Source organism: Dipteris shenzhenensis, chromosome 33, assembly GCF_047967505.1.
Source record: "Dipteris shenzhenensis isolate YYH24624 ecotype China chromosome 33, Dip_SZ_1.0, whole genome shotgun sequence".
Lineage (NCBI taxonomy): Eukaryota > Viridiplantae > Streptophyta > Polypodiopsida > Gleicheniales > Dipteridaceae > Dipteris > Dipteris shenzhenensis.
The window spans coordinates 10,124,305-10,148,984 of NC_141628.1; positions in this window are offsets into that span (position 1 = coordinate 10,124,305).

Consider the following 24,680-nt stretch of genomic DNA (forward strand, 5'->3'; position numbering starts at 1 on the left):
GGCATTAGAGGGCAAACATGGACTAAAAACACACTTGTGTGGAGTATTAGTACATGGATACCGAATCTTTTGTGATGTATGGATTGATAGTTTGCATGACCATGATAGTAACCAGGTTGTTACATCAATCATGAAAGCAATAAGAAAGGTCAGAGATGCTCGCGGATGTTTGCCTAACACATTTAAGCTGATAATTGTTGGAGAGAGAACAAGAATAAATATATATTTGCTTTATGCTCTATGTTGGTTGGTTTGAAAATATTCGAAGAAGTGGAAGTTGGCTTTCTTCTTGTCGGCCATACACATGAAGACATAGATCAAATCTTCAGTGTTATCTCTGGTGAGTTGAAGGCAATGGATGTTTTGACAATGGAGGATATGCTATTTCGAATTGGGAAAAAAATTGGAGGTTCTCGCAAGGAAGAATTAGAAGTGGCTATCTTAGAGAGGATGGTAGATTGGAGAGCATTTATAGAGCCACATTTACAAACAGGAGATGATGCCCTAATAGGACACACAAATCCACACTACTTTCGGTTTCACATGCATAACAATATTCCAGTGATGCAATGGAAGCACTACTCAGTAGATGGAGATCATTTATGGAGTGAGTCATATGCTTTATTACAACAAATAATTCCATTGGAGGAAACTAGATTTGTTCTTGCAAAAAACAAATCACTTGACATAGATGAAATGAAAGGCTTGAAAGCCTTCATTAAACATCTTCAAAGTATGATGAAGAAATATCCTGAGCAATCAACTAAGAATTTGGAGACAATTAAATCAACTAAAGCACTTATCCAATCTTTAGAAAGACAAGAAAACTTAATGAGCATTGAATACTCTGAATCCTTTTGGCCGGAACAAGCTAGGTCACCAAGTTTTCCTTTGGATATAAATATGTTAGTAGATATGGAGGAAGCAGAGGAATGCCTTTTACCTCGAAAATATTGTGGCAGGAAGGGAGACAAACCCTTACCAGAGTTTATACCATGTAATGAGATTGAAGAGGGTCTATTTGTTGCAGTTTGGGCATCTGATCCGCGTTCAGAGTTGGATGACCAAGGTGGCCCAATTTGGGTTGCAAAGGTTACTAAGATAGAAAGGGATGACAAGGGAACTCCTATAACATTTACAGCTTTATGGTATGAACCAAAGCCATTAAAAAATCTCCCGAGAAGATATACAATAAAACAACTCTATGAGGGATGCTTGCAAAAGAAACGTGAATGGGTTCCAAATAATGAGGGATTAACAGAGGTGGAAGTCAGTAGCATTATTCATTGCTGGAAATCGAGGACACGAAGTTTTAAAAAGAAGCATGGATACAATGTTGAAAAATGTATCACAATCCCTGATCCAAGTCGTGTCCATATTAAACATCATTTGGCAAGACTTGACCCATCAAGCTCAAATACATTACATGAATCTGATGACTCTGAACGAGATTCAGATGCATAAGATAATGTTTTGTATGCTTTTTTCCATACAAATGGTGTATCTATACACCACCAATAAGATAATTTATTGTATGGTTTGTTTTTAAAAAAAGGGTGTATCTATACACCACTTATGTATTGAATTCAACAAACTCTTTTTTTTCAAAAAAATGGTGTATCTATACACCACTTATATGTTGAATTCAACAAACTCTTTTCATATGGTGTCATATTTTCACTTCATGGTGTTAAAATTGAACTTGAGTTAGGAGACTACTATTATTATTATTATAGTTATTGGATGGGGGCACCATGCATGAGTTTGGAAATTATAGCTTCAGCGAGCCATTTTTTTTTAAATTAGAGGTTACCACTTGACTTTTTACTAGCTTAATAAGGCCATATTTGTATATAAGTGACCCATTAAGTGCTCAAAAAACCCAAATTTTTAGCTCACTAAGTGAAGTTGAGTGGAGAGGATATGCTCCAAAAAAAAGTCCAAACCAAGAGAGAAAGTCCAAAAATTTTGAATAGTGTGTTATATATGTGTGTTGGGCCTTTGGGCATGTTTTAGTGTGCACATGGGGTCAATTAGGTGTCTCTTTCTCCCTCAAGGAATATACCTTATTATTTCTCACCATTAGCCCCTAACCTATTGCCCTCCATTATAACACATTCTCAATGACGGTTTGCCCTTATAAAGTATAGACAATGTGGATCATTATTGCCCATTTCATGAATTTTTTTAAAGATATGGCAATATGTCAAACATACATCCCTCCCCCCCCTCCTCTCCCCCCGAAATAAATGCTTCTCAACTATGTGTGTGTGTGCCTATGTGTCTGCATATGTCATGGTGTGTCTACACATATATGTGTGTTGGGCCTTTGGACATATTTTAGTGTGCACATGGGGTCTATGATGTGTGTGTGTGTGTGTCTCTCTCTCTCTCTTCCCTCCCGCATCTCTATATATTATTATAATGTTAGAAAAATAATTTGGGCATGATCAACTATGTGTGTGTGCGCCTATGTGTCCACATATGTCATGGTGTGTCTACACATATATTTGTGTTGGGCCTTTGGGCATGTTTTAGTTAGCACCACTCCATCTTTCATAGCTTTTAAATTTAATTACCACGAAACTCCCTCCCCAAGCCCCCTCTCTCCCCCAAACCTCCCTCCTCCCCCAAACCTCCAGAATGCTCGACCGAACCTCCACGAACCTCCCTTCTTGCCCGTATGGGATTTACTGCCTCAAGGAATATACCTTATTATTTCTCACCATTAGCCCCTAACCTATTGCCCTACATTATAACACATTCTCAATGAAGGTTTGTCCTTATAAAGTATAAGAAATGTCGATCATTATTGCCCATTTCATGCATTTTTTTAAAGATATGGCAATATGTCAAACATACATCCCTCCCCCCCCTCCTCTCCCCCCGAAATACATGCTTCTCTTTTTGGTTTCTCCTTGTGGTGCAGTGACTCCCGAACTCTCCATCACCTCTACTCACCATCACCTCTCTCTCTCTCTCTCTCTCTCTCTCTCTCTCTCTCTCTCTCTCTCTCTCTCTCTCTCTCTCTCTCTCTCTCTCTCTCTCTCTCTCTCCCTCCCTCCCGCGTCTCTATATATTATTATAACGAACAACTATGTTTGTGTGTGCCTATGTGTCTGCATATGTCATGCTGTGTCTACACATATATGTGTGTTGGGCCTTTGGGCATGTTTTAGTGTGCACATGGGGTCTATGATGTCTCTCTCTCTCTCTCTCAAGGAATATACCTTATTATTTCTCACCATTAGCCCCTAACCTAAGGTTTGCCCTTATAAAGTATAAGAAATGTGGATCATTATTGCCCATTTCATGCAATTTTTTAAAGATATGGCAATATGTCAAACATACATCCCTGCCCCCCCTCCTCTCCTCCCGAAATAAATGCTTCTCTTTTTTATTTCTCCCTCTGGTGCAGCTACCCCCGAACTCTCCATCACCTCTACTCACCATCACCTCTCTCTCTCTCTCTCTCTCTCTCTCTCTCTCTCTCTCTCTCTCCCTCCTGCGTCTCTATATATAAATATTAGTATCTAAAAATGCCATAAATGTTTTTGTTTTAAAAACATTCTTTCATAGCTTTTAAATTTAATTACCACGAAACTCCCTCCCCAAGCCCCCTCTCTCCCCCAAACCTCCCTCCTCCTCCCCCAAACCTCCAGAATGCTCAACCGAACCTCCACGAACCTCCCTTCTTGCCCGTATGGGATTTACTGCCTCAAGGAATATACCTTATTATTTCTCACCATTAGCCCCTAACCTATTGCCCTACATTATAACACATTCTCAATGAAGGTTTGTCCTTATAAAGTATAAGAAATGTCGATCATTATTGCCCATTTCATGCATTTTTTTAAAGATATGGCAATATGTCAAACATACATCCCTCCCCCCCCTCCTCTCCCCCCGAAAATCTAGAGACCATGCTAAAAAAAAGCCGTTAAAAATATTATTATCTAAAAATACCATAAATGTTTTTGTTTTAAAAACATATTAAAATCTAGAGAGCATGCTAAAAAAAAGACGTTAAAAATATTAGTATCTAAAAATGCCATAAATGTTTTTGTTTTGAAAACATATTAAAATCTAAATCTCTCCCTCTCTCTCTCTGCACATTCAAGAACATGTCCACATATTAATGTTTTCATAAGATGTTTTCAAAACAATAAAAACATGTTCTTGAATGTGGAGAGAGAGAGAGAGAGAGAGAGAGAGAGAGCATGCTAAGAAAAAGACTATGCCTTGTTCCCAAGGAGAGCTCGATCGATTCCGTCCGCTCGAGGCAAGATTCCGTCTGCTGGAGGGAGAGCTGGCACTTCAACTGGGCAGCTGTCAATAAAACATGTTTTCATAACATTAAAAAAATAACAATTATTATTGAAGCAAATTAAAAACATGGGGTCTATGGTATTTAATGTCTTAGCAGAGCATGCTAAGGCATGCTCTGCTAAGACGTTAAAAATATTAGTATCTAAAAATGCCTTAGCATGCTCTCTCTCTCTCTCTATCTCTTTTTATGGTATGTTTATAGTATGTTAAAAATATTAGTATCAAAAAATGCCATAAATGTTTTTGTTTTAAAAACGTATTAAAATCTAAATCTCTCTCTCTCTCTCTCTCCACATTCAAGAACATGTTCACATATTAATGTTTTCAAAAGATGTTTGCAAAACAATAAAAATATGTTCTTGAATGTGGGAACATGTGAATGTGGGGACATGTTCTTGAATGTGGAGAGAGAGAGAGAGAGAGAGAGAGAGAGAGAGAGAAACATGTTGAAACATTATTAGTATTAATTATTATTATCAAATTGATTCATTAAAAACATCTTTAAAAATAGTATCTTAAAAACATAATAAATTTCTCTTTTAGATTAAAAATAGTATCTTAAAACCATACTATAATATTATTATGTTAAATGATTATGGAACTAATATGGTCATATATTATATTTAAAATAATTATAAAAATATATTATTAAAACGTTGAAAATATTAGTATCTAAAAATGCCATAAATGTTTCTAACATGGTAAAATCTTATAAAAATATATGATTAAAATCATCTTGAAACATGTTTTCAAAACATTAGAAATATTAATTCCTTCATTAAAAACATCTTTAAAAATAGTATCTTAAAAACATAATAAATTTCTATTTTAGATTAAATTTATTATCTTAAAAACATACTATAATATTATTATGTTAAATGATTATGGAACTAATATGATCATAAAATATATTTAAAAATTTTATAAAAATATATTATTAAAGCGTTAAAAATATTAGTATCTAAAAAGTGCCATAAATGTTTTAACATGCTAAAAAATGCTATTAAAATGTTAAACATATTAAAATCTCTCTCTCTCTCTCTCTCTTTCTCTCTCTCTCTCTCTCTCCACATTCAAGACATGTTTATATTATGCTAAAAATATTAGTATCTAAAAGTGCCATAAATTTTTCATTTTAAAATCAAAATCTCTCTCTCTCTCTCTCTCTCTCTCACTCTCTACTTTTTTATCCCTCTCTCTCTCTCTCTCTCTCTCTCTCTCTACATTTTTATCCCTATCTCTCTCTCTCTACGTTTTTATCCCTATCCCTATCTCTCTCTCTCTCTACATTTTTCTCTAGGGATAAAAACGTAGAGAGAGAGAGCAAAACGTAAAGATCTCTCTCTCTCTACGTTTTTATCCCTATCTCTCTCTCTCTCTCTACGTTTTGCTCTAGGTATAAAACGTAGAGAGAGAGAGAGAGCAAAACGTAGAGAGAGAGAGAGAGAGAGAGGGATAAAAACATAGAGAGTGAGTGAGAGAAAGAGAGAGAGAGAGAGAGAGAGAGAGTTTTTATCCTAAAAAATTATCCTAAGAGTTTTTATCCTAAAAAAATATCCTAAAAACGTAGAGAGAGAGAGAGGGATAATTTTTTAGGATAAAAACGTAGAGAGTAAGAGAGAGAGAGAGAGAGAGAGAGAGCATGCACTGATGTAAAAAGAAAGACTATGCCTTTTTTCCAATGGAACATAGGAGAGCTTGATTGATTCCGTCCGCTCCAACCAAGATTCCGTCTGTCAAGATGTCAAGAGACTCCAGAAATCTGTCAAGATGTGGAAGGGGACGATCACTGTCAGGCGGGTGTCGGAAGAACAGAGGGCAGGTAGGTGTCGGAAGAACAGAGGTGGCGCGCATGTTGTCAAGCGCGAGGTGAAACAAAGGGGAGGCGAATCGGAGTTAGAACGGAGGGGATGCGGGAGTCGGAACGGCCATGGACGGAGTCAGATGGGGAATTTGGAGGAGGTTGGAGCAGGGGCGGCGAAAGTGGAGGAGGGTGGAGTGAGAGGCGACTCTGGAGAGAAGGCGGGTGCCCAGGTGGGTTGGTGCGCCGCGTAGTCGTTCAAAACCCCGTCACCATGCATTTACAGCATAGTGCACCTGCAACAGCCACCAACCCCGGGTCCTCATGAATGATACCACGCAGCCAGCTCACGCAATGCCTCTGATCCGTGCACCCTCTGTGCACGGCCTCCACGATGTCTCTCTGCTCCCACGTTGGGCCACGCCATGTGGCAACTCGGAGCCTCCCTATCCTCCACGCCGCCATCCCACCTGGTGTTGCTCTCGAAGTTCACGTCATGCCCCCTCTAGTCTGCCCCCACTCTGGTCTGCGCAATGTCTGGCAATCTGCCTCTGCCGCACCATGTCGTGCTACGTAGAGTCTGGCACCCCGCCTCCATAAATGCTCCCATGCCCCAGTCTGCTGCGAGGCTGCCCGCCACATTCTCCATGGATTTCACGAGCTACCGCCAAGTGGCCCTCTACTACGACTGTGATGCCACATGGGAGCGTCTACTTCCGCCCCACCTTCTGCCACATGGCAATGGAATCCTGTACCCCGCGCTCTCGCTCATGCGAGCGTATCGCGTGCTGTTACGTGGCAGTTTTGTCGCCTTCTTTACTCGCGTCTGAACCCGAGTGCTGTGCCTGCTGCTGAACTCGAGTGCTGTGCATCTTCTGTCCGCATTGGGACTGCGTGCACCGTCAGCCAATCGTTACAGTGAGGCAGCCCACTGCACATTTACTATGCCTCGTGGCCCCTCTATCCTACGCCGCCTATGTGGCCCATTCGCTAACGTGGCCTCGACGCCGCCTCGCTGCCAACTGCCTCGACGCCGCCTCGAACTCCCACCCTTGCATGACATGTGGCATTCACCACTCGCCGCGTGTCCTTGGCACATGTCTGCCGCTGCGCCCCCCCCGAAACTACCGTCTGCTATGGGTGGAACTGCGTGCACCATCAACCAACCATTACAGTGAGGCAGCCCACTGCGCATTTACTATGCCTCGCAGCCCCTCTGTCCTGCGCCGCCTATGTGGCCCATTCGCTGACGTGGCCTCGACGCTGCCTCGCTGCCATCTGCCTCGGCGCCGCCTCAAACTCCCACCCTTGCATGACATGTGGCATTCACCACTCGCCGCGTGTCCTTGGCACGTGTCTGCTGTTGCGCCCCCCCCGAAACTACCGTCTGCTATGGGTGAGGTTGTGCTACCGCTGCCATGTGGCCCTGCGAACTGTGCAACTGTCTGTCCCTCTGTCCCCCCGCATGCTGCAATTGCGAACTGTCTGTCCCTGTCCCACTGTCCCGCTGTCTGTCCCTTGCTCCACCTCCCCAAACCTCCCTCCTCCTCCCCTGTCCCTGTCCCGCTGTCTGTCCCTTCCTCCACCTCCCCAAACCTCCCTCCTCCTCCCCCGAACTTGGCTCTTCCTTCCCCGAACCTCTATGGCAGGTCTGGTAAACCCCGCCTTAAGAGATATAAGAGAAGGAAGAGGTCAAACAGCCACGTCGGCACACAACGTTTAACCCTTTTGTTGAACCCACGTGCTATATATTGTAAATATTTGTACGTCAACCCCTTGAGATCCAAAGATTCGCATGAGAAGTGCAAGGTGCCGTACCTATTGAGTTTATAACGGAAGTGTTCATTTGTGGGTAGAGAAAGTTCTTGAGATTTTTGGACATAAACTATAATTCCACCTAGAATAGCTCAGAGAGACCAGAATGAAAAAGTAGGCATCACATGCCATTAAGAATAATGAAGTTCTTGCACTGTGCAATGCCATCCTACTGAGGAGTAAATGTAATGGTATGCTCATGATGAATTCCATAGTCCATACAATAGGCTTCGAAAAGTTAAGAAGGTGTACTTGTCACCATTGTCAAGGGGATGGGCTCACTCCTAGTAATTCCATCTAATCAGATACATGGAGAAAGTCTAGACAAAGATTGCTTAGATTTTTTAGCGATACCTTTCATGACAGCTGTGAAAACTATTGATTATTTTCCTCTCGGGGGGGTCACTCATCATATGTAACCCTATCATGTGAGTTCAACAGAAGGATTTTTTTTATTTCTAAAATTTACAGAAATAAATATACATAAGGGACTATTTAAAATAGTTTTGGAAAAAATTTACAGATTTGTATAGAAAAGGGGCACATTTTATTAATGAAATTTTTTACAGATAAGGGACTTTAAATATAGGCCTTGAACGCACGTGATATAGAAGGTTTATACATAGTGACCCCCCCGAGATTTTCCTATTGATTAGAAACAAATAGTTTATTTTGTTTTGTCTTTATGATTGTGTTCATGCATGTGTGTGTGTGTAACACACGGTGTGCATACAGACATACTTACTTGCTTACATATGTACATTCGTGTGTGTGTGTGTGTGTGTGTGTGTGTGTGCAAGACATATGTAAACCAATTCTCTATATTATTGAACTTTAATTCAGCTTATCGATTCAATACAAATCAGATTCTAAGCATTACTTTGTATAATAATACAATGCTTCAAATTCTCATGTGGTATTTCAATCACATCGTAAATTTATTTTTTTAGTACTGTCTTTACATAAATTTCCAAAAATCTAAATATCAACCAATTGAAATAATTTTGTTGATTTAAATACCCCAGTATAGTCGTCGATCTTTGTGAATTTTTTCATATTTAATTAGAGAGATACTAACCTACTACCATCCAATATAACATTATGTTAGAACATTACATGTTACACTAGGAGTAAACATCTGTTTGGTTTTTTTCTTGTTATGTAATTTGACTTTGCAATGAAATATTACTAGGTATGACCAAATCTTTGTGTCATCGATTGTACCTTATCTAGTGCCATTTTGTTGTTTAGTTTGATGCAGAATTTGTTGATGAGTGTGTAATGTCATTCACTCGATAAGATGTTTTTTCCAATATGACAACGCATCTCTTGTGCAGTAAGTGTTTGAATGTCCAATATGTAACTTGCTCATGTTTAATCATGGTTAAGGACTATACTCAATCATTTTTGGCTGATCAAAAATAGCGAACCATACACAAAGCAAAATTATAAAGTATATAAATAAAAAGAATAACACGTCTGTGTGCCTGCATGTGTGTGTGTGTGTGTGTGTGTGTGTGTGTGTGTGATTTTATACATACATACATGCATGTGCATGCATGCATACATACATACACACACACACATGCATGCATACATACATACATACATACATATATATATATAACTTTAAAAATAAAACATTATCTAAGTAAAGATTATCATAAAAGCCCATGACCCTAAAAGAGTAGCCCAAAAAAATGAAATACCTTCTAACTCAATAAATCAATAAGAAAAAAGAAAAAAATGAAAGAGGGAAAATTCTATAATTATATAAACATGTGTGTATATATTTATTTATTTATTTAACACTAAAGGACTAAGTATTTAAATCTAAAGCACAACTAAGAAAACCGCTACACACAAGGATGGCCAACTCTATATATAAAAAGAACTTAAACTTTACACACACACACACCTCTATGTGTGTGTGTGTGTGTGTGTTTAGATTTAATAGTCCCATCAATAAATGAGCCATACAATTAATTCCACCATTTGAATAAAAAGTTATATATGAGACAAGTATAAAAATAAATACGATAACTAAGTTGGGACTTGCAAAATTTTGAGAGTTTGCAAAAGTTCTAACAAAATTGAGAATTTATAATCATATTGAGTTTGAAATAGGAACACAAGATTGGAAAAGGGCGTCGAATCCATCAAGTAGTCCACGTTTCGAGGTCAGGGTCCACTTACGTGCCACCATCCAAACCAATCATTTGTTAGAACAATATAGTTGAATTTGGGTAGACAGGTAATGCTTGTATTCCCTGGCTTGTTATCGCTTTACCTACGAACTTGACCTAGCCTTTTGGATTCTATAAGAAAAATCAACCAACTCCTAAAACCAGTAGAACATTTTAACTGAGTTAAGAATGATAAAAAGGGGTTTTTTGTTCATAGAGAGAGCTCAGAGGAGAATCACATAGAAATAGCTTTGACTAATTAAGTAAATTGTACATAAATTGCTTCAATGGAAAAAAAAATTAAATCCAAGGGGGGTAGTCCACACCCTTTACAAAGGCATTTTTTTCAAAATTAAACAAAGAATTAGCGAGGAATTAGCAAAGGGGGTATTCCACACCCTTCGACATTAAGATTGACACATATATTGACAAAATGAAAATAAGTAAAAGCCATGCATTAAATATAAGCAAATGAATTAATTCCTAAATGAATGCACTTTTGAATAAGTGGAGAAAAACATAAATTTAATCGAAAGCAAGTATGTAAAAATGAATCTAAGAAAATTACTAAACATTCTAGTAAAGCATACAAAATGAGTCGTTAAATAAGAAGTTAGAAGGAAGTACTAGCTAGAACAAAAATAAAATAGATATGTAATTCAAATCACAAGTACCTATAGGAACTAACTCTTAAGGGAACAAAAAGGTTTAGAAATTTTCATTAAAACATGTCAATATTAAGAGTGTTTATATGTAAGGCGAGAGTATAAAAAAATAAAGCATGTTACTATAGACCCAATGAAAACTTATAAGAATGCAAAGGAATAAAAACGTTCTAAAATGTAATTGAGTTAGATATATAGAATATAGATTTCAAATTTTCTAAGAGACCCAATAGTATGGAAAAAAGAATCAATTTACAAAAAAAATTAATAGTAAAATAAAGGAGAATAAAAGAAATGAGAATTTTAGATTATTATACGTATAAATATCTTTATATATAAATATAAATATAAATTATATATATATATATAAATAACTTTAAGGGGATACATAAGCATTGAAATATATATATATATATATGTATATATATATATAAAGGACAAGGTAGCGGCTCTAGTAACTCAATGCTGAGTACAACCAAAAAGCGTAAGGCTCACAAAGAGCTAGAAATGCAAGACTAAAAAAAAGCTCAGGGCTAGATAAAGCTGGGCAATGACATTGAGTGCGGTTGCAAGCAAGTTACACTATCCGTGAGCACTCCTTAGGTGTGAAAGACAAGATGTCAGGCTAATAGGCTAGCAGAGTTTTAGGGAGAGTCGTGACCATGCAGTGACAACGTTAAATAAGGGCCATTATTATATAACAATCTAGAAGAACAGAACAAAGGTCCAGCCAAATTGAGCACCACAAAAGACTTTGATAGCATCATAGTAGGAGACTGTTGTAATCTACCCGTAGTTGGAGATCACAAGAGAATATAGTTGGAGACCTTGAGAGAGAAGGGCGAAGAAGAGGCCACTAAATACAAGGGATGAGTGAGAGAGAAGTGAGGTCTGAGGATGGAGCAGAGACGGAATAACGAAGAGTAGTAGTGCATGACAACCCAATAAGTGAGTGAGCGAGAAGCTACCTGAGGTGTAGCCATGCTAAAGTGAGTGGAAAAGTGCTCAAGGACCAAAACACCGAGCCATGAAGGGTCAAGCCACATGATCTTGCAGTCGTAGCTGTTATCAGAGGTAAGGGAGACGTAAAAGCACAATGGAACTACGTAAAGCCATGAAGATCAAAGAAGCAAGTTAAAGTGTCTTTAACTTTGAGTTCCATGCCTGTAAATTGTAAGAAGGTAAGGGAGACCCATTATGCTCACAGGTTCTCAACTCCCACTTCAACCGTTCCATCCGAATGGGGAACTTGTAGACTCAATAAAGCACTGCCATCTCAAAGAAATCTTACTGCTGCAAACCACCCAAGACAAGTACAACCAATTGAGAACATGATAAAGGAGCCAGCTAGTGTCTCAACCAAGGAGCAAGAAGTAAGAAGAGAAAGGGTTGATGAAAGGAAGGCCAAGAGTGACATCAAAAGGATTGATGACAAACACTTGAATGAGAGCGGAGGCTAAGAGCTCATCAATTCCCAATGCTCCACTCACTTAAAGTACAGCATTCCCAATGCTCTGTAAAATTTTATTCAGTTGGACAGTCTCCACTCACTTAAAGTAGAGCATTTCCAATGCTTCTCTCACTTTATTCCAACCCTTATCCTTATCATAGCGAACACATCATGCCTTAGTGCACTTGTAATCTTCCATCGTAGTCCTTCCACAAACACTCTCTTATTTCTTACATCCTAGTCCTTCTGATTAACTTGTATTCATCTTTCACTTTACATCTTCCCTCACTTTCTATCACTCTTGAAGGAGGGGCAGCTCACTGTGCATCCCTCGCTATTGCTCCCTCACTCTCCTTCTCCCACTTTCCCTCTAAGACAATGACTACTTCATTGTCTTAGATCTCTTTTGTATGGACCAATGAAGGGAAAATCATTCGAGGAGGATATGTTACGCACATGGCTGCTTGATTTGAACTCAGCAGAAGAGGTGAATATCCTTAGCTTTCTTTTTTGCTTCTTTTAATCACGTACTTCTTATGCGAATGAGTTAAATTTTTGTACAAGATAGGGCAGTGGCTAGAAGCTGTATTGAAAAAAATGGTGAAGATGAGGAAAGCCAAGAGAGAAAAGAAGAGTTGTTGAATGCTTACAAGTCGGCGGAAGATTCGAAACAAGTTGTGAGGAGAGTCTGTGAGGAGATTTGTGATGCCAACCCTAGTTACGCATGGCCTGCAAGTTTAAAGTCTGCTTGTTTTCATGAAGCCAATGCCATAGTAGGCACTTTCGAGGACATATGCTCTCTCTAATGACTTAATAGTTAAGTGATGGAAATTTAATTCCATAGAAATTTAAAGTAACTGTGAAATTTAATTCCATAGACTTATGTGTTTTCTAAAGTAACTGTAAGAGACAAAGATGACATCTTCTAGGCTGAGCTAATGGAAGGTGTTTTTTAACACCATATGGCTTTGAGTTATATGATCTACTTCTTGTACAAATGTGTCATGCTTTTTTTTAAATGTACTGTAGTTTTTTAAATGTACTCTAGTTTTTTTTCTAATTTGATTTTTTAAAATCTTACTTTTTGTCTCTTTTAACAACATGAAGTCCTCTTTTTTTAATGTACTCTAGTTTTAATAACATGTCACGTCAATTTTTCTAATTTGCTTTTTTAAAATCTTACTTTTTGACTCAAAGTTTTGTTTTATAAGAGCCTCTTTTTTTGAAATGCTTTATCCAAAATTATCTCACAAAACGAATTCGGACAGTGCACTAGTCCAAAATTAATGAAATAGGTGTTTTTCCCTCTTCTTCTCTCTTCCTCTCTTTTTTCCCCTCTTTTCCCTCTTTCATGCTCATTCTCTTATGCTCATGCATAAGCATAAGCATGTGCATAATGCACATGCTTATGCTTATGCATGAGCATAAGAGAAGGAGACATATGCTCATGCATAAGCATGAGCATATGTCTCTTTTTCCCTCTTTACTTTCCCTCTTCTTCTCTCTTCCTCTCTTTTTCCCCCTCTTCTTCTCTCTTCCTCTCTTTTTCCCCCTCTTTTCCCTCTTTCATGCTCATTCTCTTATGCTCATGCATACGCATAAGCATGAGCATAAGAGAAGGAGACATATGCTCATGCTTATGCTTATGCATGAACATAAGAGAAGGAGACATATGCTCATGCTTATGCTTATGCATGAACATAAGAGAAGGAGACATATGCTCATATGAGCATAAGAGAAGGAGACATATGCATGAATCTTTCAATCTTTCAATCTCTTTCCCCCTCTTTTTTCCTCTTTCGTTTTCCTCTTCTTCTCCTCTTTCCCCCCTCTTTTCCCTCTTTCGTGCTCATGCTCTTATGCTCATGCATAAGCATAAGCATAAGCATAAGCATGAGCATAAAAGAAGGAGACATATGCTCATGCATAAGCATGAGCATATGTCTCTTTTTCCCTCTTTCCTTTTCCTCTTCTTCTCTCTTTCTTTCCCTCTTTCCCCTTTTCCAATCTCTCTTTCCTTTCCCTCTTCTTCTCTCTTCTCCTCTTTCCCCTCCTCTTTTCCCTCTTTCATGCTCATGCTCTTATGCTCATGCATAAGCATGAGCATATGATTATGCTTATGCATAAGACTCCTCTTATGCATAAGCATAAGAGAAGGAAACATATGCTCATGCTTATGCTTATGCATGAGCATAAGAGAAGGAGACATATGCTCATGCATAAGCATGAGCATATGCCTCTTTTTTCCCTCTTTCCTTCTCCTCTTCTTCTCTCTTTCTTTCCCTCTTTCCCTTTTTCCAATCTCTCTTTCCTTTCCCTCTTATTCTCTCTTCTCCTCTTTCCCCTCCTCTTTTCCCTCTTTCATGCTCATGCTCTTCTGCTCATGCATAAGCATAAGCATGAGCATATGCTTATGCATATGCATAAGAGGAGTCTTATGCATAAGCATAAGCATAAGCGTAAGAAAAGGAGACATATGCTCATGAGCATAAGAAAAGGAGACATATGCTCATGAGCATATGTCTCTTTTTCCCTCTTTCCTTTCCCTCTTCTTCTCTCTTTCTTTCCCTCTTTTTCCCTCTTTCATTTCCCTCTTCTTCTCTCTTTCTTTCCCTCTTTTTCCCTCTTTCCTTTCCCTCTTCATCTCTCTTTCTCCCTTCTCTTATGCTCATGCTTATGCTTATGCATGAGCATAAGACCTCTTCTTCTCTCTTTCTTTCCCTCTTTTTCCCTCTTTCCTTTCCCTCTTCTTCTCTCTTTCTCCCTTCTCTTATGCTCATGCATAAGCATAAGCATAAGCATGAGCATATGCTCATGCTTATCCTTATGCATGAGCATAAGAGAAGTAGACATATGCTCATGCATAAGCATGAGCATATGTCTCTTTTTTCCTCTTTCCTTTCGCTCTTCTTCTCTCTTTCTTTCCCTCTTATGCTCATTTTCAATCTCTCTTTTCTTTCCCTCTTTTTCCCTCTTTCAATCCTTCTTCTTCCCTCTTTTCTTTCCCTCTTTTTCCCTCTTTCCTTTCCCTCTTCTTCTCTCTTTGTTTCCCTCTTTTTCCCTCTTTCCTTTCCCTCTTTTTCCCTCTTTTCCCCTCTTTCCTTTCCCTCTTCTTCTCTCTTTCTTTCCCTCTTTTTCCCTCTTTCCTTTCCCTCTTCTTCTCTCTTTCCCCCTTCTCTTATGCTCATGCATAAGCATAAGCATGAGCATATGCTCATGCTTATGCTTATGCTTATGCATGAGCATAAGAGAAGTAGACATATGCTCATGACATATGCTCATGCATAAGCATGAGCATATGTCTCTTTTTCCCTCTTTACCTTCTCTCTTTCCCTCTTCTTCTCTCTTTCTTTCAAAAATTTTCCCTCTTTACCTTCTCTCTTTCCCTCTTCTTCTCTCTTTCTTTCAATCTTTTTCCCTCTTTCCTTTCCCTCTTCTTATCTCTTTTCCTCTTTTTCCCTCTTCTTCTCTCTTTCCCTCTTTCCTTTCCCTCTTCTTCTCTCTTTCTTTCCCTATGCCTATGCCGCAGCTTATGTTTGTTTTTTGTTTTTTGTTTTCGTGTTTGTGTCTATGTTAGACATGGGATCACGTCACACATCCGACGAGTACGGACAACCTCGCAGGAGGAGAGCTCATGATCTATATGCTCTAGAGGACTTTGATTCCTCTCAGGCGCCTACCCCGAGGACTACCCCTGGTCCGACTCCTCTCGGACCTAGCACTGCGACTACCCCTGGTCTGACTCTCGGACGTAGCACTGCAACTATCCCTCGGGGAACTCCTTTGCTAGCCGCACATGGCTTTGTCAGGAGTCCTGACGAGTTTGTAGCGCAAATGAGCGATGAGGAGGCAGTGATATTCTTCTCTCTGCTATCTCAGAGGACCTCAGCAATTTCCTCCCCTACACCGATGGTTGGACGTACTGCCCAGCCGTCCCCTCGTGCCCCTTCGACCGAGGGGTCATCACCTGCACGTGCCTCTTGTAAGGGAAGGAAGAGTAGGAAGGGCAGCTTATGTTGTGCTGACTCGGGAGATGTAGACGAGTCAGCACACTCACATTCGTACAGGTCTCCACTTGGTCTGGAGACACAGTATCAGTCAGGTCCCTTGCCCTCTCCTACTCCCACTGCTGCTCCTCGCTCCGGAAGCACTCGCACAGCTTCCACTCCTTCTTACTCTGCTACCATCAGTCCTCCTTACTCATCAGGGGATCTCTTCTATCAAATCATGGCTGCCAGAGAGATAATAGAAGATAGAAAGGGCAAAGCAGTGATGGCCACCATGAGGCGGTTGATGAGCCATCACTTCAAGAGCGGCATTGCTATCGATTGGCGGTATCAAGATGACCAAAAGAAGCAGGCAGTCATAAATGAATTAAAACAAAAATACCCTAACCTACCAAATTTGGAGTTTAATGAGGATTATATGCGAGAGCGCATGGGTTTGGTCTTGAAGCATAATAGATCAACCTTGCATACTTCCATCACAAAGGGGTTGTCTAGCTGGGCAGACAAAGTTGATTGGAAGTTCTTCAAGAAGCAGAATAGGGACAATCCCGAAATGTTTGAGGGTCAGAGGAGGGCTGCGAAGAGACGGCTAGACATCGTAGGTACTTCGCACTTTGGTGCAGGCGGACGGTTGGTGTTCGAGGCAACCATGGTAAGTCTACTTCTTCTCATTTAATGTATTGTTCTATTTGTTTTACTACATATTACATGCACTTTAGCTAACTCTAACTCTCGTAAATTGGATCCACAGCAAGCTGCGATGGGTCGTTTGCCTACAGATGCAGAGACGTGACACGCATTTCGCATAGGAACAAAGCCGTGGTTTATTGAGCAAGAGGCAATGGGAGCGACGGTCGATTGGGCTGAGGTAGCTGCTCGCACGGTATAAGTCTACTCCTACTTGTAATCTCACTTTTTAAATTGTTTTATTCTTAAGTTCCAATCTAATTTTCAATTTATATGGTTCACTCTTAGGGTCAAAGCTCAAGCGTCCCATCATCGGAGGCGAGCGATCACCAGGGCCAAGGATCAGATGCACGTGACGAGGATCAGGAAGAAGGCGCAGCTCACGAGGACCAAGGATCAGGCCAACAAGACGAGGACGAGGACGATTCGGATGAGTAGTAGTAGTAGTGATAGTAGTAGCAGTTTGCATTTTCTTCACCATGTATGTCATTTTGTATATCCGCTTGTTTGAGCAATTTTGTATCACCCTTTCGAAAGGGTAATTTTGTAACAAACATTGTTGTATATGTTCGACATGTATATGCTTTTGTTGCTCAATCATTTCATTTGAGCGATTTTGTATCGCCCTTTTCGCAAGGGAAATTTTGTTATAAAAAACTTTTTTTTGTAATTACAAAAAAAAAAGATTAGTGGGGCTAAACAGGGCCATAGCAAGCCTTGTTTAGCCCCACTAATCCTTTTTTTTAGTTCTGTTAATCGTCGCTATATAGCAACGTTTACCAGTGTCGCTATATAGCGACGATTATCAGTGTCGCTATATAGCGACGTTTAACAGCATCGCTATATAGCGATGCTTTACATTGGCCCTGATCCCACACAAGCAAAGATCAACACAATCTCACTGCAGAACCCTTTTGAGGTACACAGTTATACAGACAGTCTCTGTTTCAACCTACCTGCTCACTAATGGGGTATCATGCAACTTTTCAAAGAAGCCTTGAAAGACAAATTCAGAAGCATTTCGTGACAGGTCTGAACAACATCATAGCAACCAATCACATGAACAGCGGCTACAATTATAGTTCGACCCGCCAACAATGCAACAAAGACACTGCCGCACTTCCAATATAGCTTAGGTATACTCAAATTACCCTTTAATAAACAAAGGTAATTTTGTAGGTGAGAAGATGCAACAACAAGATGAAGATGCAACGAGCTACACTCCAACAATGGTTTGATGTGTTTCAGCCGACAAAACCGATTGAGAACTCTGCCACGGTTCCGACGGGGACCAAACTAAGAAAATCCGCTCTGATCCACTCTGATCCATCGCACACGCACCGTACGTGTCTTTTCTGACTTTTTTGAGTACAACTGAGGTTCAATGCCTTGTTCCTGTATTGAGTCCTGCATCCGATCTGCCCACTCTAGCCCAACTTTCGTTTGACTCTTGTGTCCGCCCACTGTTGGACCCTGCAATCTAACTACAATTATCCACATGAATTGCAACAAAGTCCGACTATGCTCCGCCTATCCGACTCTCTGCCCTTAGTCCGTCGACTCACAGAACACACTGCACTAGCTGTACCAACCCATTAGCGCCCATATGTACATAGCATCAACGGTATAAAGTTTGACAAGGCTGCTCACATAAATGATGCCCTCACCACGAGGAAAAGCATCATCGCCGACGCATGCCTTACCGACCCCATGATGCAAACTCATATAAGCAAGGAGGGATGGGAGGTAGATTATACACACACCCGATCGCCGCTTCATACTACCAGTCTGACACATGCGAGACTACTAGTGAATGTCCACACAAGCCCAGTGAACGATGACCTGTGCACTCAAGCTTCCCTTCAAATGGATCCAAAACATAGTTTGCGGCATACAACTCCCTTGCCTTCTAAAACACAAGAGGCATCGCTCGAGCTCCTTCACAGAGCTGTGCCCAAAAATTAACATAACTTTATCGTATGAGGTCCAAATTTAGCCCTCCAAGTACTCAAATCGATCGCCATAAGCCATCTAAAGTCATCTATAGAGTTGGAATTTTCAAATTCCAGCTTATCAAAAACTTGTGAATGAAGTTTAATTATTTTAAACTAAATTCACAGGCTAATATTTGTAGCATGGCTAATATTTGTAACTCTACCCCATACCCTAAATCCTAAACCCTGATCCCTATAGCCTAAACCCAAATTCCTATACCGTAAATACTATTTCCTATAACTTAAACCCTAAAACCTATACCTCAAATCCTAAACCCTATACCCTATATCCTAAACCTTAAGCCAAAAAATAGTATTTGAGGTGTGTTATTTGACCGTGCACATAACCGATGGGCACGATCCTTTGCACATGCGTCAATAAAATCTATGTTAAAGCATGTGCAACCGGATTGAATGTTTCTTCATAATCAATGCAATATGTCTTTGCATACCCCTTGACAACTAATCTTGCCTTGTATCTGTTCATAGAACCATCTACATTGTGGTTCACCTTATAAACCCACTTGTAGCCAATTGCATTCTTGTCTTTAAGCAAAGGCACCAATTTCCATGTAGCATTTGCTTTCAAGGCATCCATTTCTTCATCGATGGCTTTCTCCCTTTTTTCTTTTCCCATGGCTTGCTCAAAAGAAGTCGATTCTGGTTCATGTACCACTTTGACCATATAGGCATAGTGAATGGCTGTAAATCCATCATATTTCAGCCTATCCATAGGATAACTAGCTGTGGTAGACCTGCGCAAAATAGGCTCACTACCAGGTGCTCTCAAAACATCTCTTATCTTTCTTACTCTAGGTGTAACAACAGAAGGAATACCGTCCTCATCATCAAGGCTCTGTTCTGAGCCACTGGATTCACCATCCACATAAGAGTGACCTGCATTCACATCAACCATGGGCTGATCTACTTTCTCTTTTCCTTTTCGTGATACTTGCATACCACTATCTACATTTCTTTGAGGAGATCCTCCTGATCTCAATCTACCTATCCATGATGAAGTATGTGAACCACTGCTAGAGGACACTATAGGTCCACTAATATTTTGTGATTGCTACTGTGAATTATGTGCAGCATTACCATTTTGTGCATCTACATCATCAATCACATTTACTGGTTTATACCAATTGCTCATCTCATAAAAAACAACATCTCTGCTCACTGTAAACTTATGAGTACAAGGGTTATAGCATCTATTCCCTTTCTGCTGCAGAGAATAACCAATAAAGATGCACTTCTCAACTTTTGGATCCAACTTGGATCTCAACTCATCTGGCACATGAACATAGGCAATGCAACCAAAAACTTTCAAATGAGAAATATCAGGTTTCCAACCAGTATACCTCTCCTCTGGCATCATGCCATGTATTGCTGCAGTGGGAGTCCTGTTCACTATGTAGACTGCTGCAGCAACTGCTTCAGCCCAATAATAAGCTGGCAGGTCTTTTCCATTGAGCATGGCACGAGATACCTCTCCAATATGCCTGTTTTTCCTTTCTACAAGTCCATTTTGTTGTGGGGTATGACTGCATGAATATTGCTGCTTTATGCCATGCTCTTGTAGGAAACTTGCAAACTCATTTGAGAGGTACTCTCCCCCTCCATTTGACCTTAGGCATTTTATTTGTAGGCCTATTTCTTTTTCAACCATAGCTTTAAAAGCTTTGAAATGCCCAAACCCTTCACTTTTCTTTTTCATAAAATACACCCAAACTTTTTTGCTGTAGTCATCAATAAAAGTGACAAAATAATGATAGCCTCCAATAGATGCAGCTTTAGTAGTCCACACATCAGAGTGGATTAATTCCAATGGCCTCTTACTCTCTTGAACATGTATAGGAAATGGTTTCCTTGCCTGTTTTCCAAATTGAGAGGCTTCACATACCTTATGCATTTCTGCAACCTTGAACTTAGGCAATCCTACAACAATATTTTGGGCCTGCATTAATTTAAGTCGTTGTACATTAACATGACCAATGCATTTATGCCAGATATCAATATCTGCAAGTGCACCAGTCGCATGTGCAAACATTGCTGCACTCAATTCAAGCATGTCCACATCCAACGTAAACAACTTGCCCTTCTTCTTCCCTTTTGCTGTCAAGCGACCTTTATTTTTCATATCCTCAACAAAGCATCCATGAGGATTAAATCTAACCTGCAAGCCCTGCTCAACCATTTGACCAACAAAAATTAGGTTCTTGGTGATATTCGGGACATGAAATACATCAGACAGGTATTTCTTTTTCCCATCTTGCATAGACAAAGGAATTTTACCAATCTGCACAATAGGATGTGCAGTATCATCACCAGTCTCCACAAATCCTGGTCTTTCCATTTTCCTTGCATCGTGCATCCATTCTGCATGACCTGTCATGTGGTTTGATGCACCTGAGTCAACATACCACACATCATTGCTTTCTTCTGCACTTGTGACAGAATTGGTCATGTGGTCATGATGTCATTCTACTTTTTATAGCAGTGTTTAACCATATGACCCATTTTACCAGAGTAGTAGCATTCAACATTGTTGTTTGCATTTTGGCCTCTCTGCCATCCACCACGACCTCTTTTGCTCCCCCTGCCTCTAAAGTTACCACGTCCTCCTCCATAGGACTGGTTTTCTTGAATTTGTTGCATATTCTGATTTCTGCCACGGCCTCCAAATCGGCTTGCTCTACCTCTGCATCTACCTCTTCCATCATTTGAGTAGAAGACAACTTCTTTTGATGTTCCTCCTGAAGAAGATGCACCACCATTTCTCTGCTCTTCAGAAATAAGAAGAGCAATCAACTCCTCAAAATCAGGAAAATTCTCACAGATGGCAATGGATGTCCAAAATTGTGCATAATCCTTTCCTAGACCATTCAAGGTCACAGAAACTAAATCATCATCTTCTACTGGAGACCCAATAGAAGCAAGTGCATCTACAATCTTCTTCACCTTCATGTGGTAGTCTTTGATGCTCATATTTTCTCTCTGCACATTATGCAACTCCTGCTTGAGCTGCATTTTCTTGGCTTGCGTATTTGTGCTATACATTTTTGTCACTTTCCGGCTGTGCTACCTACAGAGATTTGCTCCCAAACTCGAACAAAAAGGAAAGCAACATTGATCCTCTTACTAGGACACTGCAAACTTGGTTTGCTTTCTTGAGCTCCTTACCATGAACTGAGCTCTGATACCATGTGAAGAGAGTGGGAGAGAAGGAAGGAGTCTCACTTGCAGCTTTCTCACATACACAATGGGGGAATATACACAAAGGTGGAGGCTGAAAATAGTTTTCCTCTTCTTAGTTGTGAAAGCCAAAAGAACTCTAAGTACAAAAGACTAGGTGAACCCTATATGTGGGTCTCAAACCAAACTCATCTTACTAAGGTGGCATACTAACTAAGCCACTAACTAGAGTACATAAGATAGTTGTTATCCAGCTATTATTCATGGGCGGTGTACCAACCGCATATGTAGCTAACAAGTCGGTGATATAAATGCACAACGGTCACCCTAGCATATCATGAGTGGAGCTTGATATCTCAACACATATAAGGGGGTGGGGTTGGTCGTGGTTGGGGCAGTGGGGGTACGATCCCTGTATGGACAGTCCTTCAAGAACTGTGGGCCCTAACATTTGAAACAGGACACCGGAGGGTTTGAAGTACCTTGGTAGGGGCATTCACTTGCTCTATGGGGACCATGGCAGGTGTAACATTGGAGCAAGGTTCTCTGAGAAATTGAGTTTAGGTCTCTCATCCTTGCGTTTACGGGGGTGGTCTAGAATACGAAAACCTATTGATCCTCTCACAGGAGGTAGTGGATCAGGGTGCCACTTCCCTCCTTGTAGGGGTAGTAATCACTCAGTAATCATGAGGTCCGTGATCAGGATCCGCCATCTCCTCCCAGTCGTTTGACACTTCTTCTACCAACACTTGATTGACTGGGGCTTTACGAGGCTAAGCCTGGCCCAGGTGGTGGTATCCATGTGGTTGATGGTACCAGCATTGGACGGATGTGCCAAGGCCTGCATTCATTGGTGCAACTAGTATGGATGAGAAGGGACAGACTCCCGGAGAAGGTGGGTCCTGCAGCATGGGAACGTTAGTTCCATGCAATGGGTAGTAGGGTGGAAACTGTGGTGCCCCATAGTAGACGAAGGATGGTGGCACTGCGGCTGTTGGGGGTTCATAGGCACTCCGCTTTGGAAGTTCCTAGTATCCCCTCGGCTACTTCATAATTCTCTCATCCATGGATCTTCATCATCCATGTTTTCCCACTAGGAAGGTACTCTGGCATAGGCAGAGTGTCTTGGATCGGTGAAGGTGGTTTCTGTCCCGATCTATGGTTCGAGAGCTGGATGTTGCTGGCCTTCCCTCCCTGTGGACATGCCGACAAAGGGGTTCTCCATGTCTACTAACTCTGTTCGGCCTTAGCGACCGAACATGTTGGAGAACATACGTCTAAGCTTGGATGGAACCGAAGGTGCAAGCGAGTTGGGAGAGGCTACACTTGTGAATGGAACTTTCGAGGGTTCTTGCATCACTTCTTCCAAACTCTTAGTTTCATCAAAACTAGATAGAGTTTCTGGTCAGGGGCCTACTAGCAAGTGGAGGCTCGGGATCAAGCTTCTAGATTCCCAGCTAAGATGGAGGGTGGGCTAAGCGTAGCTCAAAGCACTCTCTTTTGGCACAAGATCCTTTGGCAAAATTCTTCCAGACCTCAAGTGCATGTGGGAGGCCTCTAGCTGAGCACACTCAGGCTGAACTGAGGTTTTGGAATTTTTTCAATTCTTTGGCTACCCCAAAGGTATCGCGATAGTCGGTGGGATAGCTCTACAGTGACGGTTGGTGGGATTCGGTATCTCATCGGGTGGTGGGATACAGGTATAGAGGCGGGTGGCGGCATAAGCATATAGCGACGGCGATAGAGTATGAATGACACCTGTATCACGATGATCGGTGGGGTAGATCCTGCCACGTGTGTGGCGGGATCAAAGGTCGGTGGGATACAGATGGAGCACCGAGCCGCGGTATATATATCGCGATGGGCATCAAGATCATGATAGGAGTTAAACGATGATCAACAGAATGAAATAGAGACTGCCGGCATGATCGACATAATGCAATGGATGAAGGGATACGAATATGACCACGGGTGTGGGGCTGAGTTCACCACGCCCATAATAGGGTAGCAGAATAGCAACGATCAGTGGACTAGCTCTATAGTGTTGGGTCAACGGCTCTCAGGTCGGTGGTGTAGCAACTCTGACATGCATTTAATTGAGGCAGCGGGTTAGGCCGTGGTCGAAAGTTAGGTCAGTGGGATAGCTCTATAGCATCAGGTCAACGGGGTTTGACCGATGGGATACAGCTAACGCATCGACCGGCGGGATATTTTGTCGACAGGATAGCTCTATGGGGCCGACTCGGCGGGATAGGAAAACACAGTGTCATTGATTGATTTTTGTGTATTTTTTGCAAGATTTGAGTTTTGTCCTAGATTTGTTATGCTAGGGGGGTGCTACACTACCTAGTTCACCTATACAATGAAAAAACATTGAAGAAAGAACACTTTTTGGAAGCAAAAATGCAAAATTTCATGAAGAGTGAGTTCTAGAACCCAAATAAACTTCAAGATTTGGCAAGAATCAACATTTTGGTTGTTTTTTGGTGGGATTGGACTCATACGCTCCTTAGCAATCAAAGCCACTACGTTCCTATCAACTTAAAACAGT